We start from the raw sequence: 19,835 nt of genomic DNA on the forward strand, positions 1-19,835 counted from the left end.
CTTCGGTCAATAATTTTTTTGACTGGTCGGGTGTTATGCATCTAAGCAGTGGCATAGAGTACCCTCTTCTATACAATACCCCATCCATCATAATATACCTAGCAGTTTGCCTCATAATCTTCTTGGCTTCATTGCAATTATTTGGTAGGACTCCTTGCTCGAGGTGAGTAATGATGGGTGTCATCTAAGTTTTAGCTAATGTGATGGGCATGGCTTCCCGCTCATTAATACTCGGCTCTGCCAAGTATTCTACTGGTACTATGTTCAAAGTTTCAGCATCTTTTGCACTAGCCAATTTTGCTAAAGCATCTGCATTGGAATTCTGCTCACGTAGTACCAGTTTAATAGTATACTCCTCCAATTGTGCTAGCAGGTCCTTGGTTTTAGTCAAGTATGCCACCATGCGCAAACCTCTTGCCTGATATTCCCCTAAAACTTGGTAAACCACCAACTGGGAATCGTTGTTTGATTGACCGGGCACGAACATCTCTAGCCAGGCGCAATCCTGCTAGGAGGGCTTCATACTCTGCCTCATTATTAGAAGCATTAAATCCGAACCTCAACGCGCAATGAATTCGATGTTGCTCAGGTGTGACCAATATAATTCCTGCTCCTGAATGGTGTTCATTTGACGCCCCATCAACAAAAAGTTTCCAGGTAGGAAAATTCTCTCGGCCCAGTCGTATTTTCTTGCTGGTCCGGAATATCAGGAATCCCAGTGCATTCAGCAATGAAATTCGCCAAAGCCTGTCCTTTTATGGCGGACCTTGGTTAATATTTGATTTCAAATTGGCTCAATTCGACCGCCCATTTAAGTAAGCAACCAGAGGATTCTGGCTTCTTTAAGACTTGGCGTAAGGGCTGGTCGATAAGTACTTTAATGGGATGTGCCGGAAGTACGGTCGCAATTTGTGAGTTGCGAGTACTAAACAATAGGCCAACTTTTCGATCACGGGATACCTTGACTCTGCTCCTATCAACTGCTTGCTAACATAATATACTGGATGCTGCACCTTATCTTCTTCTCGCACCAGAGCAGCACTGACAGCATGCTCTGTGACTGCCAAATAAATAAAAAGGTCTTCTCCATGTACTTGTTTTGAAAGAATAGGAGGTTGAGCCAAATTTTTCTTTATGGCTTGAAAGGCTTGCTCATACTCCTTCGTCCATTCAAATTTTTTGCTTCCTCTAAGTAAGTTAAAAAATGGGACACATTTGTCCATTGATTTGGAAATGAACCTACTTAGAGCAGCAATCCCCCCAGTCAAACTTTGCACATCCTTAATCCTAGCTGGAGACTTCATTTCCACGAGTGCCTTTATCTTCTCAGAATTCGCTTCTATTCCTCGTGAGTTAACAATAAACCCAAGGAATTTTCCAAAACTTACTCCGAATGAGCATTTGAGAGGATTCAACTTCATGCTGTACTTTCTCCGTACCGCAAAGCATTCCTCCAAATCTCATACATGTCCTTCAACTTCCTTTGACTTTACCAACATATCATCCATGTATACCTCCATGTTTTTGCTGATTAAGTCAAGGAATATGCCATTCACCAGACGCTGGAAGGTCGCTCCTGCGTTCTTCAAGCCGAATGGCATAACCTTATAATAATACAACCCTATGTCTGTTCGAAAGCTGGTATGCTCCTCGTCGGGAGGATGCATACTAATCTGATTATACCCCGAGTAAGCGTCCATGAAAGATAAATTTTCATGACCAGAAGTTGCATCAACCAACTGGTCTATCCTTGGCAAAGGAAAACACTCCTTAGGACATGCTTTATTCAGATCGGTGAAATCCACGCATGTCCTCCACTTCCCATTGGACTTGGGCACTAATACTGGGTTTGAAACCCAGGCGGGGTTATAAGCCTCTCTTATGAACTTGTTTTCCTTTAGTTGCTCGACTTCCTCTTTGAGAGCCTTCGCTCGCTCCTTACCAAGCAATCTTCTCTTCTGCTGCACTGCTGGGTAGTTTTCATCCACGTTGAGCACATGGCTGATCACAGTTGGTGAGATACCCACCATATCTTTGTGAGACCAGGAGAAGACATCTTGATTCCTTCGCAAAAATTCTACCAGCTGTGCTCTCACTTCCAACTTCAACTTTTTCCCAATTTTGACCCCTTTGATCGGGTCACTTTCATCTATTGAGACCTCCTCTAATTCTTCCATGGGTCCCACTTCACTATCCAAATCCCCAAAGCAAGGATCAAAGTCCATTCCCTCACTTTGGGCAACGCCCTATTTGGTGACTTCATCACCAGATGGGGCTTGTTGCTTATTGAAACCACGAGTACTTTCTTGGTTGATAACTGCTAACACTTTCTCCTGGTTGGTTACAACCATAATGCTTTGTTGGTCGACATCCATCTCCTCTACTTCTTCTCTATCTACACACACAATCATATTATTCTCCTTAGCTCCCTTTCGTGCTTCAACTACCGAAGCATTGTAACACTCTCTAGCTTCCCTTTGGTCTCCTCGGACACAACCTATTCCTGTACTGGTCGGGAACTTCATAGAAAGGTGCCATATAGAGACTGTCGCATGCAAGGCCGTGAGTAGTGGTCGACCAATCACCACATTATAAGCCGACGAACTATCGGCTATAAAAAACTCCATCATAACTGTCTTATGCCTAGGAGCATCTCCTGTTGTGACCGGTAACTTGATTGTTCCGGCTGGTGACAACCCTTCTCCAGTAGATTCGTAAATAATTTGAGAGCATGGCTTCAAGTCATTAATGGATAATTTCATTCTTTCAAAAGATGACTTGTAAATAATATTCACAGAACTTCCCGTGTCGACCAAACATCTCTTCACCTTCATGTTCGCTATTTGGACTGTAATGACGAGGGGGTCATTATGCGGATATCTTACATGCCGAGCATCATCTTCAGTAAAAGTGAGAGACTTACTTTCATACCATGGATTCTTTAGAGGTTGCTCCTCTACAGCCATGACCTCAGATGTCAATGCTGCATCAAACTCATGTCGAAGTGTTCAAGCATATCTCTCTCTTGCTTTGTTACTATCCCCAGCCAGGTGTGGACCTCCACATATAGTATCTAAAGTGAAGTCCACAGGCTCAGGTTGCAAGGGTGGAGACCACTGTTGCTTAAACCCAGGATTGTTGTTACTTCCTTCTCCTTGAGTCTTTTCTGCTCGATACATTTTTAACTTTCCCGACCGGAGGAGAAACTCTATCTCGTCTTTAATATGGTTGCATTCATTTGTGTCGTGAACATAATCTCCATGGAAATGACAGAACTTATTCATGTCTCTCTTACTCATCTCCTTCCTGATGGGTAGGGGTTTCCGGTAGGGAACCTCTTGATGACTCGCAAGATATATTTCTGCTCGGCTGGCCGAAAGAGTGGTGTAATTGGTGAACCAAGGTTCATACTTGGTTGGCTTGTCGCTTGGTCCCGACTTAGCCTTCTTTTCCTCATGGCTGTCAGACCCGTTATTTCCATGTTTCTTTCCACCATTTTGTCCATTTCCACCATTTTTAAGAGGATCAGTTGATTCGCCTGGATTGTTTAGGCCTTTCTCTCCTTTCTCAATCGCATCATCCAATTTCATATATTTGTCTGCTTGGTCAAGAAATTTTTGTAGTGTTGAAATTGGATTGCGATGTATACTGTCCCACAAAGGACTATGATAAATTATACTAGAAGATATGGCAACCATCTTCCCCTCATCTCCAACAGCAGTTGCTCGGTTGGCTTCTCTCATGAACCTTTGTATGTAATTCTTTTGAGATTCATCCTTCCTTTGTTTGATATCCGCCAAGTGATTTGCATAAACTGGAGGAGTCCGAGCAGCACTGAACTATCTACAAAATTCTTTCCTAAAACTCTCCCAAGAGGTAATGGAGTTTGGCTTGAATTTTCAATACCACTCTTGGGCAGTATCGGATAACGTAGTGGGGAAAACTCTACAGCGATAATCATCACTCACTCCGAGCAGCTCCATTTGGTCATCAAATTTCCCAACATGCCTTATGGGGTCTGCCTTTTTCTGTATATACTGGCAGTACCGGTGCTTTATACTTTGCTGGCGGTTGGGCTGCTCTGATTCGGGCACAAAACAGACTGCCACTCCTGTGGTCTACCGGATCGATTGCGGAAGGTCGTTTCGATAAACCTTGAACTGCGGCCGTTAGCGCATCAAGTTGGGCTTGGATGCCTGGGGCGACCGTTGGGGGCTCAAGGTCTTGACCACCTGGTCGGGCTTTCCTATCTGGTGCACTGCCATCAAGTATTTCTACTTGATTGGCAGGTTGGGTCAGATCTCGCCCTTCGACCGGGATGGTCCTTCTCTTGTCAGTGATGACATCTCTCAAATCCTTCTGAGAAGTGCGTCTTCCCAACCAATCAAACATCGTGCTCCGAGTTTTTTTAGAAGGCTTATCGCGCGGGATGTGCTCTCTCCCACTGCACTGCTGGCCGGGATGAAATGGTGGCCTTTCTGTTTGTGTCGGGCAATCCTTTCCTTCTTGTTGGCCGTTGCCATCTTTTTCCTTTGATCGGTTGGTGTGATGACTATCAGCCTCATCACGACCATGTCCATCTTTGAACTGCGAGGTTCCCTTACCTCAAGGAGTCTTGGTTTGATCCTACCCGGGTGGAGTCTTTTTACTGCCCGATCGGTGACTCCCTAATCATGAAGTTTTTGATCTGTGGCTCCTTGAGGGGGTTCTAGAGTTCTCCCTTTGCGTTGAGGCAGTTCCAGATCGGACCCCATCATCTTCCTGACCAGGGGGGTTACTCCTGCTTCTATCCGATCCCCGAGAATTGGCTCTGTAAGTAGTTTTTTTATCAGCATTTGTATGCCTTGCTCCCTGGGTAGTTGCTCTTCGTGCTGCAGTTTGGGCATTGGCCCAGGTCAACTATGTAGCTGCCTCCAGAGCAAGTGCAGCCTCGTTGTGTCACCTATTGGCCTCTTCCTGTCGTCGCCTGATCTCTTCGCTCTTGGCGTCCATCTCCCATCTTTGCTGCTCAAACACCGCTTTTTGTCTGGCCATCTCTTCAGCAAACGACTCCTGCTGAGCGTTGAATTGCACCATCTCCTCTTGGAAGGCCCCCATGGCTTCCTAGAGTTATTCAACCTCTGGAGTCATTTCCTCGAGAAAGACCTTGGGTTCAGTCTCATGGTCTTGAGGGCCTGGACCTTCTGATCTAGCAGGCTCTTTAGATGTGCCTGGCTTCTTGGAGGCCGCATTAGTATTCTTGTGCGCCATAATGATACGATAATAGTGCATTTTTTCACTTCAAGCTCTCAATGAAAGCACCAAAATGTTGACCACGATTTTGGCCAATGACAAGTAGACGTCCAAACTACAATAAACCTTCAAGAGAAAATACGCACTGATAATTTTATAGTGGTCCAACCCCAATATGTTGGTAATAGCCTAATCCACTTAGAGTTGTGATATATAGATCTACACTTAAGATCAGATGAACCTGTGTCAACTGAGTTTCTTAAGTGTAAATGCAAGAAAATACAAGATTTCTCTCAGAATACAAATGCTCTCTCAGAAAAATAAGAATCTGAATCTCTTCAATGATGGCATGAGCTCTTTATTTATAGGCTCAGGATCGTACAAATCGAAATCCCTCATAATCGGGATAATTCAATTGCTCTACCAATATTTAATTAATAATCAAATTTAAAATACAACAATATGCGATTTCTTTGGGATAATATGATAGATTCCCGCTGTGGGTGAGACTAATTCTAGCTACAGTCGTTACTGAAATTTCGCTGCATAATGATGATCTATCTGGTCGGCTAACTTCACTCCTTGAAGTGAGACTGGTCGGCCAAAACGAATGACTGGTTGGCCAAAACAGATGACTGGTCGGCCAAAACGACTGACTGATCAGCCAAAACAGATGACTAGTCAGCCAAAACAAATGACTGGTCGGCTAAAATATTTTACTGGTCAGTAAAAAATCTTTACTGGTCGGATAGAAATTCTACCAGGTCGGTGAGATCACTTCCAAACCAGATAAATAATTTTCATGTCCAGTAATATCACAAGATTAATCTCAAACCTTTGACCCAGCCATTTATTGCCACTTGTCACTTTTATTGCCACGTCATCGTATTCAAATTTTGGGGATAACAACCACCAACTTGAAAGAGCTATAGGAAAAGAATTGTAATGCCCCAAAATCTCTAATAAGGTTTAGGACCTTGATTAGGAGGCCGGGAGGGCCATAATTGATTTATTATGTTATTAAATGATTATATGCATGTGTTATGTGAATTATGTTATAATATGATGATAAATGCATGCATATGGATTTATTTTCAATTATAAGGGTATTTTGGTAATTTGGCTCATTGAGGGCATAATTGTGTATTTTCGTGCATGTGGGTGAGTTATGAATGGTACCACATTATATGTGGATTTGTTCGAGCCTTTAGGCATGAGACGATCATGAAATGCAAGTGTTCGGTTTGGTCATGACGGGTTTAAGTTTGGGGCTCGGGGTGAGTCTCGAGGTGATTTTAATGATTAGAACATTACCGGGAATTAAAGGGTAATGGGATATGATTTATTGGTATTTGAGAATATTGAGAATAACGGGAATTGGAGGGTGTTAATTATGATTAACAAAATAGGTGCGAAAGGATGATTTTGCCCTTGGTGGCTGTTAAGGTTTTATTTTAGACTTGAGGGCATTTAGGTCTTTTCACCCTTAAGGATTTATATCAGCCATTAAGGCTGTAGAAGCTTACCAAAAACAGAGTCTCATTACCTCTTTCTCTCCTGATGGTTTTTCTTCCCCATTTCTCTTTGGATTTTCAAGCTCTTTTTGAGGAATCAAGCCAAGGAAACAAGCTCTGATAAGCTAGGGTTATGCTCTACCATTGAAGAGGGTGTGTTATTGAAATTGAGGTAAGTTTTTAGCCATTAGAACTCTTGTTTTTGCTCTGTTTTCCTAGTTGAGTTTCAGCTGGTTTTTGAGTTGGAAAGTTGGGAATTGATTGGAGTTTTGGCTAAGGTTCTTGGGGTTTTGGTGCCTAGGACATGTGGGGCTAGTTTTTGGGTTCATTTGGGACTTAATTTGATGTTTGGAAGCTTTTGGTTTGGGTTAGAAATGGTGGAATCGAAGGAATAAGTTGCTGGGAATTTTCAGGCTGGAGGTAGCGCTACAGCGCTACCTGAAGAGGTTCTGGGGCGTTTTGGTTCTGTCTTGAGCGCTGGGGCGCTAGGGGGGTAGTGATACAGTGCTACCCTATTTCTTCAGAACCCCGTTTTGAGTGTTTTTAAGGGTTTTTGGCTCGAGGTTTCAATCCTTAAGGCCCGGGATCGAATCTACTCACTGTGTGGGTACATTTCGGGGTCTCGAGAGTGGGGTTTAGATCAAGACCCTATCTTTGTTGATTTTCATTAATCAGAGATTATATTTGGTTATGACTAGGTGACCGCTAAAGGACCAAAAGATCAATCGTTCTCAAGGGTTGTTCAATTATTGTTCCCCGCTCGAACCAGAGGTAAGAAAACTGCACCCTGTGTATATGTGACATGCATGGTTATTCTTGATGCATGTTGAATGTCTAAATGTAATGCATGTGATGCACGAGAAACATGTGATTAGGGCATGCTATGAATATTGAATATGAGATTGTTTAGAGCTTGAGCCTCTGTGTTTATGCATGATCCTAATTGTGCTAGCAATTGTTAAGTAAGCATGCTGAATGCCCTGTGTTCGGATATTCGACGTATGATATATGTTTGGTAGCATTGCTTACTTGTGTATGGCACTGACTAGTCAGGGTCGGCACTGGTCGCGTATTACAGACCTAAGAGCCGAGAACAGCATAAGCGTCATGAACGCAGGGCCGATAAAATATTAGATCTAATCGATATCAGCGTTGAATGACTCTAGGAGCATTAATGCTGGACTGACCCTAAGGTCGATTGATGAGTTTGTTTTTAGCATAGTTTTTAACATGTGTTTAGGGTAAGTTTGAGTCATTTTGGTGGAGTGTTATGCGGTATTATGCTTGTTTTGGTATGTTTGCAGGAAATAGGAGAAGGAGATGTGAAGTTTGGGAAATGACTGAAAAATTAGCTTAATTTGGGAAATTTATGCTAAAAATTGACAAGAGGAAAGTCGAGGATTCATTTGCAGAGATAATTGTTTGTTTTGGAGTTTTGGAACAAGTTTTTGGGGTAATTACGAAGGGCTGCGACGCCTAAATGAAGAGCTGCAGCGCAAGGAAAAAGCAGAGAGGGCCATTTTCTGGAGTTTTGAAGGGTCGCGGTGCATGGGAGAAGGGCCGCGACGCTTGCTGAAAACAGAGAGCGGGTTGCGTAAATCCAAAGAGGTGCGCCGCGGTGCTTGAATGCCAGGGCTGCGGCGCGTGTGTTCGTACGTGGCTATCAGAAGGGCAAAACTGTTAAACATTTTTAGGGTTTCTATTTAAATACATTTTTAAGAGTTAATTAGGGATTTTGGTCATTGATTTTTTGATGTGGAGAAGTTATTAGAGACTTGGGAGAATATTGAAGACCTGGAGTTTGATTTCTTAATTTCTTCTGTATTCTCTTTTCTGAAGTTTATGTATATATTTAATTTGATTGATTCCATTATGCTTGCTTTGAACTAATCTTGTTATTAGGGTGTTAGTGGATTCTTCTTGAAGCTTTTGATTTCTTAATGAAATTTTCTTGAATTTCTTTCTTCTGCTATGGATTATTTATCTCATGCTTAATGCTTGTGAATGTTTGATCATCATTTACATGTTTATATGATTTTAATCTATGCTCTGAAAAGAGAAGGCTAATTATGCTATAGGTAATAATCACAATTTTATATTAGACGAAAGTACTTCTATGAATTGTGTAGTTTAGGGATTATGTGTTTAAAGCATCCAATATATTGATTTACCACAGAGATGTAGGAAATAATATATTGTAGAGAATTATAGATCCTAGCAAGACTATAATATATAATTATAATATGCTATCACAATAGAATTAAGAAATATTGAAAATTGGTTAGAAATCATAAGTGGATGGTTGATGAAACTAAAGCCCTAACTTTTACATCCATTGAATTAAATCAAATTTTATCTCTGCATTTCTCTAAGTGCTTAATAGTTTTCTTAATTTTTAGTAATAATTATTTTATTTATAATTCTTAAATTATTATTTAAATCAATTAGAATTAGAGGTTAATTATTGGTAATTAATATTAGTCTTCGTGGGATCGACACTTTACTTATCATATATTACTTGATTTGACCACGTATACGTGCGTGTTAATTTTTAGAGATCAAGTTTTTGGCGCCGTTGCCGGGGACTATTTTTATTAATATCAATAAGTTAATTTTTGTTCTAATTTGATTTGCTTTTTTTTATTTTTTTTTAACATTTATTCAGATCAAGGTTCTTTTGTGTTTCAGGACTTGTTGGTATATGCGAAGCAATAGACAAAAACAGATTATACCAATAGATCGGGAAATTGAAAGAATGTGTAGATAGAACCGGAAAATAAAAAGGAAATTGGAATTTACCATGGCCGACAATTTGGGAAATGGTGCTAATAATGGTCAAGGGGCTACTGAAATTTCAAGGGAGCAAGGAGCACGAACATTAAGAGATTATATACTTCCTATTGTTACAGGAGTGCATTCATGTATTAGACCTCCAACCATTGTTGCCAACAATTTTGAGATTAAGCCAGCTATCCTTCAGATGATTTAGTCAACGGTTCAGTTTGGAGGTATGCCAACAGAGGACCCCAATTTACACATAGCTAATTTTCTAGAGTTATGTGCAACGTTCAAGATGAATGGGGTAAGTGATGATGCTATAAGACTGAGGTTATTCCCCTTTTCACTGAGGGATAGGGCGAAGAGTTGGCTGATCTCTCTACAAGCGAATTCTATCACTACGTGGGAGGAGTTAGCTCAGAAATTCCTTGCCAAATTCTTTCCTCTAGCAAAGGCTGCAAAGTTAAGGGGTGAGATTAATAATTTTTATCAGCTGGATGGAGAGTCACTGTATGATTCTTGGGAGCACTTTAAGGAGTTGTTAAGGAAGTGTCCACACCATGGAATAGAAAAGTGGATGTTGGTGCATAATTTTTATAATGGGTTGAATGGGACGACTAGAACAATTATAGATGCTGCAGCGGGAGGTGCCTTTATGAGTAAAAGTGCTAATGAGGCATATGAGCTATTAGAGGAGATGGCGATGAATAATTATCAATGGCCAACTGAAAGGGGACAGCCAAAGAAGGTGGCTGGAATGATGGAATTGGATGCTATCACCATGCTTACAGCTCAAGCAGCAGCCTTGACGAAGCAATTACAAAAGACTACACTCCCATCTCAAGCTATGCAAGTTCAAAACCTTTGTGAAGTGTGTGGTACAAACCATCAACCAAACCAATACCCTGTTATAGATATGAATAACATGCCCATGGAAGAAGTCTAAGCCATAGGAAATTATCAAAGATAGCCTAATAATCCCAATTCCATGACCTACAACCCAGCTTGGAAGAACCATCCCAACTTTTCCTGGTCTAACAACCAAAACACCCTCCAACCTTATCTTCCACCTCAGCCACCATATCAACCTACCCAAAATAGGCCACCTTATCCACAACAATATGCACACCAAAATCCTCCACCTGGTTATTATCCACCACAAAATAGACCACTTAACCAAATGCAAATGAAACTAGTTGAAACCCAACCTGATGTACTTAACCAATTCATGACTGAAACTATGGCATCCATAAGAAGTTTGGAGACTTAAATAGGGAAATTGGCTACCTTAATGACTAATAGAGCTCAAGGAAATTTGCCTAGCACTACAGAAGTTAATCCTAAAGAACAGTGCCAAGCTATTAGTTTGAGGAGTGGAACGAGATATGAAGCGCTAAAGAAGAGTCAATCTAAAGAAGAAGAGAAGAAGTTGGATGATAAAAAGGTTATTGAAGACCTTAAGGAAGAAGAGGAGACACCACCTGTGAATATTGAGCAGCATGTTAGAATTCCATATCCACAAGGACTTCGTAAGCAAAATTTAGATAAACAGTTTGCAAAGTTTTTAGAGGTATTCAAGAAGCTACATATAAACATACCGTTCGCAGAAGCATTAGAACAGATGCCCAGCTATGTAAAGTGTAATGACCCACTAATCTAGACTTTTGGACCATTAACGAAACTATACATAAACTTACATTTTTGCGGAAATACCATAATTTTATTGAGTAACTTGTAAAAATAAGAGTTTCTTACAAAATAGAATACTAAGAAGGATATGGGATCCCATTGTCTTTAAAACAAAAAACATGATTTAAATGAAAAGAATTACATAAGAAATGCGGAAAATACATATAAAACCATAAAAAGATAAAATGAGACTACATCCTCGAATCGAATAACGCTCGGCCCCCTTGACTCCATTCACCATCGATACACATCCTCTAAGCGTCATGAATCGTACCGCCTCTAAAACTATTTTCCTGCACATAAAACAAAAAGGAATGAGCCTAATGCCCAACAAGGAAAATCTAACACATAGTCATACACATAAATTTCATAATAAACGTAAAGACATATCATAACACTTAATACCTACACTTATTATAATGGCCATTATTACTTGGGGTCCCATAGACTAAACAAACTTATGCCCATGAGATTAGTGGGGTCCTACTAGCTAAGTAGGCATATGCCCATAATCTTTTTGGGGTCTTGTTAGTCAAATAGGGCATAAGCCCAAGCCTACAAACATACACATTCATAACATATTCATAACATATCATATTTCATAACATAACACATAAGCAATACACATATAGATTCTATCCTATTTTCCTTACCAAAGTTACCGGGATATGATGGACTGAGTTGGGACTTTTGGAACACTCCTAAAACCACATGAGAAAGAGTGAGTCTTATGAGGAAGAAGAAATGAAAATGAATAGGAAGAATAAACCATTGAGAAATAAGCTTACCGAAACTTATGTGCTTAAGACTTGGATTCCCTAACCAAAATAAGAATGAGGTTAGGGGACTGAGTAGAAGGCTTTGAGAAAGAAAATAACATGAAACAAATGAAATAGAGTTTCGGGTTTACCTCAAAGACTTGCAAGACCAATCTAACCACAACCGAAATACTAAAGAACCTTACTTCCCAAAGTGTTTGATAAGCTAAAGATGATTAAGCTTATGACTTTCCCACCCAAGTGTTTAACTCTCACACTCTCCTAGCACTTGCAGCTTCTGAACTTAGAGCAAAAGGTGAATAATGGCTGGGTACTAGGTCCTATTTATAGAGTTTGGGAATGAAAGTATCTTGATTTTACTTGAATAAAAATAATGGCTTTTTAGGTGAAAATAATTTGAATAATCGTTCAGCAGAGGCTGAAGACTCGTTCAAAAGATGCTGGACTTATGAAGGAGTTTGAATGGCTGAAAGGAAAAGAATTCAAAAATGTTTGAACATATGCTGGAGGAGGCGATATATCGCCCCCTATAGGCGATATATTGCCTGGACCATTGTTCCCGAGGCGACCGTGCATCGATTCGTGTTTTCCGTATCTACGTGCTGCGATATATCGCCCCCTATAGCTGCGATATATCGGCACACACTGAATATTTAAACACGAAATTACACATTTTTAGCTAAGTTTGAATGGAGTAAACAGCCTTGACTAAGCCCTGAACGTATTCAAAGCTGCTGACTGACCCTATAACATTCAAACTTTACTCCTTATTAAATTTAATCCTCAAAAATACTTAATCCTTAATCACCATTCAAAACATGTGCTTAAAATCCTATTGGTTGATATCTAAACCTTATAGTACAATAAATATACTCCTTAATATCAGTCATATTAATCAACCTTAGGTTAAAATTAATATTCTTAAACAATAGGTTAAGTTTAGAAAATCTATAAGTACTACTATGAGTGTCCAAATAATTCCCGGTCTGAACCAAAAATCCACAGTCACAAAGATAACACTAAACATACTATAATACTACTAAACAATTAGCTAAGTAAAGTTCTTGGACTCTACATAAAGTTTATGTAGGAGATTCTCTCTAATAAGAGAAAGATGGGTGACTACGAAACAGTGGCATTAACAGAAGAATGTAGTGCGATTTTGCAAAGAAAGCTTCCTCAAAAATTACGAGATCCTGGGAGTTTTACCATTCCATGCACTATTGGGGAGTTTGAATGTAAGCATGCACTTTGTGATTTGGGGGCGAGTATTAATTTAATGCCTTTGTCAATATTCCATAGCCTTGGTTTGGGGGAAGCTAGGCCAACTACAGTAACATTACAGCTGGTTGATAGATCTGTGAAGCATCCACGTGGTATTATAGAATATGTATTGGTAAAGGTGGATAAGTTCATATTTCCAGCTGATTTTATAGTTCTTGATATGGAGGAGGATGAGAATGTTCCTATTATTTTGGGGAGACCATTTTTAGCAACTGGGCAAGCATTGATTGATGTTCAAAAGGGAGAGTTAAAGCTGAAAGTTCAAGGGGAGGAAGTAGTATTTAATGTGTTTAAGGCTATGAATTATCCTAAAGCAAGTGATAGTTGTTTCTCAGTTGATGTGGTAAAAGAAGTAATAGGAGAAAAAAATTTAAGTGAGGACCCTCTTGAATTAAGTCTTACAGTTGATGATGTAGATGGTGAGGAAAATGAAGAAGTGATGAGTTATTTGAAGTGGATAAAATAAGCTGAGCCGTGGAAGCATAAGAAGTTTGAAGAATTGGGTGCAGGACCAGAAAGACCATTACCATCAATTTTGAAGCCACCTGTTTTAGAATTGAAAGTTTTACCAGACCATCTCCGTTATGCTTATCTTGGGGAAAAAGAGACTCTTCCAGTTATAGTTTCATCATTTCTTTCAGAAGTAGAGGAGGAGAAGTTGTTGAGGGTGTTACAAGCTCATAAAACTGCTATAGGGTGGACTCTGGCTGATATAAGAGGAATTAGCCCATCGACAGTTATGCATAGAATTCTTATGGAAGATGAGGCGAAACCGACTATTGACGCTCAAAGAAGACTTAATCCAACAATGAAGGAAGTGGTGAGGAAAGAGATTTTGAAGTGGTTGGATGCTAGAGTGATTTACCCTATTTCTGATAGTGCTTAGGTAAGTCCAGTGCAAGTAGTACCGAAAAAGGGGGGTACGACGGTGGTGAAGAATGAAAGCAATGAACTGATTCCAACTAGGACTGTGACGGGTTGAAGGATATGTATTGATTATCGGAAGTTGAATAAGGCAACGAGGAAAGATCATTTTCCTTTGCCTTTTATTGATAAAATGTTGGATAGGTTGGCGGGGCATAACTACTATTGTTTTCTAGACAGGTATTCAGGTTATCACTAGATCATAATTTCACCGGAGGATCAAGAGAAGACAACATTTACATGTCCTTATGGGACTTTTTCTTTTCGAAGGATGCCATTCGGGTTATGTAATGCACCAGCCACGTTTCAACGGTGTATGATGGCAATATTTTCTGACATGGTGGAGAAGGGGATTGAAATTTTTATGGATGATTTTTTGGTTTATGGGTCCTCTTTTGATACGTGTTTGACTAATTTGGAGATGGTGTTTAGAAGGTGTGAAGAGTCGCATTTGGTGCTTAATTGGGAAAAGTGCCACTTTATGGTTAATTAAGGAATTATATTGGGGCACAAAATTTCTAAGAAAGGAATTGAAGTGGATCGGGCCAAGATTTCTACTATAGAGAATTTGCCACCTCCAATTTCAGTTAAGGGAGTGAGGAGTTTCTTGGGCCATGCGGGGTTTTATCGGAGATTTATCAAAGACTTCTCTAAGATCTCAAAGGTGCTGTCTACCTTACTAATGAACGGGGTTCCTTTTGATTTTAATGACGAGTGTTTGATTGCTTTCAAGACTCTCAAGGAGAAGCTCATTTCAGCGCCTATAGTGTGTACACCTAATTGGGACCTTCCATTCGAGCTTATGTGCGACGCTAGTGATTATGCAGTTGGAGCGGTTCTTGGGCAGCGAGTGGACAAGGTATTTCGAACTATATACTATGCTAGTCGAACTTTAAATGATGCTCAACTAAATTATGCAACAACAGAAAAAGAACTTCTAGCCATAGTTTATGCTTTCGATAAGTTCCATCCATATTTGATCGGGAATAAGGTGGTTGTCTATATGGATCATTCGGAAATAAAGTATCTTATGACTAAGAAAGATTCCAAGCCTCGTCTTATTCGGTGGATTTTGTTATTACAAGAATTTGATGTGGAAATTAAGGATAAGAAAGGTACTGAGAATTTGGTGGCTGATCATTTGTCTCGTTTAGAGGTTAAGGAAAATTCTCTTGATAAAGAAGTTCAGATTACTGATGCTTTTTCGGATGAGCAGTTGTTCAAAGTGAATGTTTGCAAGGAGGTTCCATGGTTTGCGGATTATGTTAATTATTTGGCTGCTAAGGTTATACCACCTGAGATGACAAGGCAACAATTAAAGAAATTTTATTCAGAGGTGAAGCATTATTATTGGGAGGAGCCTATTTTGTATAAGCACTGCCCAGATCAACTTATTCGAAGATGTGTGCCCGAAGAGGAGATGTTGTCAATCTTAACTCACTGTCATAGTTTGCATTGTGGCGGTCATTTTGGCGGAACAAGAATGGTAGCGAAGGTTTTGCAAAGTGGGTTTTACTGGCCTACATTATTTAAGGATGCTAATGAATTTGTCAAAAGTTGTGATTGTTGTCAACAGACTGGGAATATATCAAGAAGAGATCAAATGCCGATGACTGGTATTTTGGAAGTTGAGCTTTTTGATGTATGGGGGATAGACTTTATGGGACCTTTCCCATCATCGTATAATAACAAATATATTTTGCTTGCGGTGGATTATGTTTCTAATTGGGTAGAAGCCGCAACAACTCCTACTTGTGATGGGAAGGATGTTATTAAATTCCTTCATAAAAATATCTTTACTCGATTTGGTACTCCAAGAGCCATTATTAGTGATCAGGGAAGTCATTTTTGTAATAAGTGGTTCACTGCTCTTTGTGCTTGCTATGGTGTTCATCATCGAAAGGCGTTATCCTATCACCCAATTGCAAATGGCCAAGTTGAAGTATCGAATAGGGAAATAAAAGGTATCTTGGAAAAGACAGTAAACACTTCGAGGAAGGATTGGTCGAAGAAGCTCGATGATTCACTTTGGGCTTATCGCACGACATTTAAAACTCCGATTGGTATGTCACCATATCGATTGGTGTTTGGTAAGGCTTGTCATCTACCGGTGGAACTGGAGCATAGAGCTTATTGGGCTGTGAAAAAGTTAAATGTTGATCTCTTCATGGCAAGGCATAATAGGCTTATGGAGTTAAATGAGCTTGAAGAATTCCGAAATGAAGCTTATGAGAATGCGAAGATCTATAAGGAGAAGTCGAAGGCTTTTCATGATAAGCGAATATTGAGGAAGGACTTTCAACCAGGAGATAAAGTCTTGCTATTTAATTCTAGGCTTAAACTTTTTCCTGGTAAATTGAAGTCGCGATGGTCAGGACCGTACACGGGAGTTGTCTCACTTCCTTATGGAGCAGTGCAAGTTCATAGTGAAAAGACGGGAGATTTTAAGGTGAATGGTCAGAGATTGAAGCATTACTTGGAGGGTCTGGTGGAAAAATGCAGGTCCGTGGTAGAATTGGAACCAATTTGATATGAAGATAAAGCAGCGTCCGAATAAATGGCATTAACGACAGCGCAGTTGAGAGGCATCTCATTATTTTTAATTTTCATTTCAGTTAATTTGTAAAAAGTATGAACAAGTTTAGTTTTTATTTTTTTTAGTTGTGGTTGGACATATTATTTTCTTTTAGTTTTTATTTTTTTTAGTATTTTTGAATGTAATAGAACAGTGGAAATCGTGAAAACTATTAAAAAAATAGTAAAAAGGATGAAAATTTTGAAGCCTGAAGAGAGGGCTGCGGCGCATGGAACAAGAGCCGCGGCCCTTGACAAAACCAAAGAAGGTGGCTCGGGATGCAGCAAGGGCCGCGACGCATGTGGGAAGGGCTGCGACGCCTGAATTTGTTCAGAGAAACAATTTTTGACACGCGCCGCAGTGTTCGAGAGGAGGGTGCCGCGGCACGTGTGGAATCCGAGACATAAAGGGGGTTGCCTTCTTCCATTTCAGCCATTTCTCTCCATTTTAAAAAATTCCAAAATAATTTTCTCTCCATTTTCTCTCTAAATTCCTCTCTTTTACCCATAAATTTTCTCTTAAACTCCCTCTTACATCTTGAATCCACATATATATTCCTCCAAATATTTCTTTTTCCTTCCCATTCCCTCTTTTGTTATTGAAATCCCTAATTCCCAAAATTCTTCAAACCCTTATTTTTCAAATTCTATCAATTGGAGTTCAAGTGGTGATTTCATGATTACTTGGTGCAATTGAAGGGTTCAAGAGGATTTTATCATTGTCAAGTAAGTGTTTCTCCAAATATTTGAATTTCTTTTGGGTGATTTTAGTATATTGAAGACTTTGTGAAGGGATTATTGTTTTGAGATTATTGTGGGAATTGTGAGGAATTGTAGTGAATTGTTTTTAGAATTCTTTGAAAAACTATTGGGAAGTTTGGGGGAATATTGAAATACAAGGGAGGTGTTGTCAAAATTTTCGTGGAGTATTATGGGGCCTAAAATAAATCCTACTAGGGCATCATCCTCTAGGAACACCAATAGGCCATCTTCTTCTAAGGAACCTAAACAACCACCAGAATATGATGTTATGAAATTTGTAAGTAAGGCAGCTTTTGAGCGATACACAAGGATACGTAAGAGGAAGGTGATAAGTGAGCGGGGTTTTGAGTATATTGAAACACCCCGTGAAATCTCGACTTATGAAGATATTCATGGAGAAATTCAAAGAAGGGATTGGGCCATGTTTGCTGCAGAGGATGTCAGTCATGCAAATTTTTCGGTTGTCTTAGAATTTTATGCTAATTATGTTGAGATGAGAAATACAGAAGTATCTGTGAGAGGTGTTAAAGTTCCTGTTGGCATAGATACTATTGCTGTGTTGTATAATATGCCAACGTATGAACGAGAAGATGACGAGTATCATCAATGGGCTCATGGTGATGATATTAATTGGGTAGAGGTGGCTGAAACTTTAAGTATACCAGGAGCTCGTTTTACTGTTGTTGGTGGTGTTCCGAAATATCTTTGGCGTTATCAATTGAATCATGTGGCTCGGGCTTGGGTGCATTTTGTGAGTGCAAGGCTAATGCCGACTACTCATATGTCAGATATCAATAAGGAGAGGTTGTTATTGGAATATGCCATTATGACTGGAATGACTATTGATGTAGGCCGAGTCATTAGGAAGAGTATGAAAGATATTAGTATGTTAACCACTACAGGAGAACTAGGGCATGGCTCGTTAATCACTGATTATGCCGTACATATGGAGTTTTTATGTTTGGAAGTGATGTCGTTCGGAAGCTTATGTCGGCGATTTCTAAAAATAGGGTGCTTGGTTATGAACCACCTTCCTTAGAAGCACCACCACCTCGACAGCGTGCCACTGATAAAAGACAACGATTAGATGATGTTGAAGAAGAGGATAATGAAGCAGATGTGGAGGGTACTATTCCTGAGGAACCTACGCATGAGGTACCAGTTGTACATCCGTCTGTTCAACCTGTAGTTGGTACTTTTGATCCATATATGCAGATGATGCAGAATCAATTCCAATATTTGGTTCAACAGAACAATTATCAGATTGCGCAACATTAGCATATGCAGCAGTACTTGGCGCAACAAAGTGAGTATCAAATCGCTCACGCGGACCAGCTAAATGCATTAGTAAATCGGTGGTCTCTCCGGAACAATGAAGATGTAGCTCCATTTCCTCTACCATCTCAATTTTTTCCGTATCAACCTCCGCCATCGCCTCCACCATTTTAAATGTCTATGGTAAGTCTCTTTTTCTTTACTTTTGTTTTGTTTTATTTAAAAAAAAAAACAAAACAAACAAACATTGGGGACAATGTTAAGTTAAGTTTGGGGGAAGAGATTTATTGCTGTTTGTCGTGTCTGTGTTGTTTTGTTTTGGTTTTAGTTGTGTTTTTTTTAGGATGTCAGTTGAATCAAGTTACCAATGATAATATGATTGAATGATGAACTGTGTAAATTGAATGAGAATAAAACTGAAAAAAATCCCTGTGCTTGGTTGAATATTTTGTTCTATTTTTCTTAAACACTTAAATAATTGAGAGCTTAATCATGATTTTGATAAATTTTATGTGATGGAATAAAATTTATGCTTGCTAAGTTTAAAATAGGAAGGGAAGATTGGAATTGGTTTATCCTAGAACTTGTTTGCTTGCTTTTTGAGGCGAAATCTTAGATCATGCATGCTTAGAAAAATGATTTAGGCAAAAATTTTTGGACCGTTTGAGCCTTTTAAGCCAACCTTGATGTGTTTAATCCTTAGTTACCCATTGTTGAGCCTAAATTGTTCCTTTTATTGATTAACATTTGCTTTGAGCTAATAACTTGAAAACCTAACTATTATTTTGTCTTTCCCTTGCGTGTACCATGAACATATGAATGATAATTGGGATTGATTTGTAATAGGGGGGTTACGTAGGACAAGTTGTGTCAACAATGAAGAAAAGACATTTTGAGAGAAAGAAGAGAAAAGTAGAAAAAGAAAACAAGAAAAAAAAAAGAAAGAAAAAAAATATTCAATGATGAGAAAACATTACACTCTAAATTGTATTATCAAGGAATAAGTTTGGGGGGAGTGTAATGT

At 39.4% G+C, this 19,835-nt stretch overlaps 1 non-coding gene across 1 annotated transcript; it reads right to left on the reverse strand.

Annotated features, from left to right (window-relative positions):
* Nucleotides 1-9,984: 9,984 nt before the first annotated feature.
* On the reverse strand, nucleotides 9,985-10,091 carry LOC133802934 (small nucleolar RNA R71). The gene has a single exon (XR_009877677.1). It is a non-coding gene; the product is annotated as a small nucleolar RNA R71 (small nucleolar RNA).
* Between the last annotated feature and the right edge of the window lie 9,744 nt (nucleotides 10,092-19,835).

This window comes from Humulus lupulus, chromosome 9 (assembly GCF_963169125.1).
Source record: "Humulus lupulus chromosome 9, drHumLupu1.1, whole genome shotgun sequence".
Classification (NCBI taxonomy): domain Eukaryota; kingdom Viridiplantae; phylum Streptophyta; class Magnoliopsida; order Rosales; family Cannabaceae; genus Humulus; species Humulus lupulus.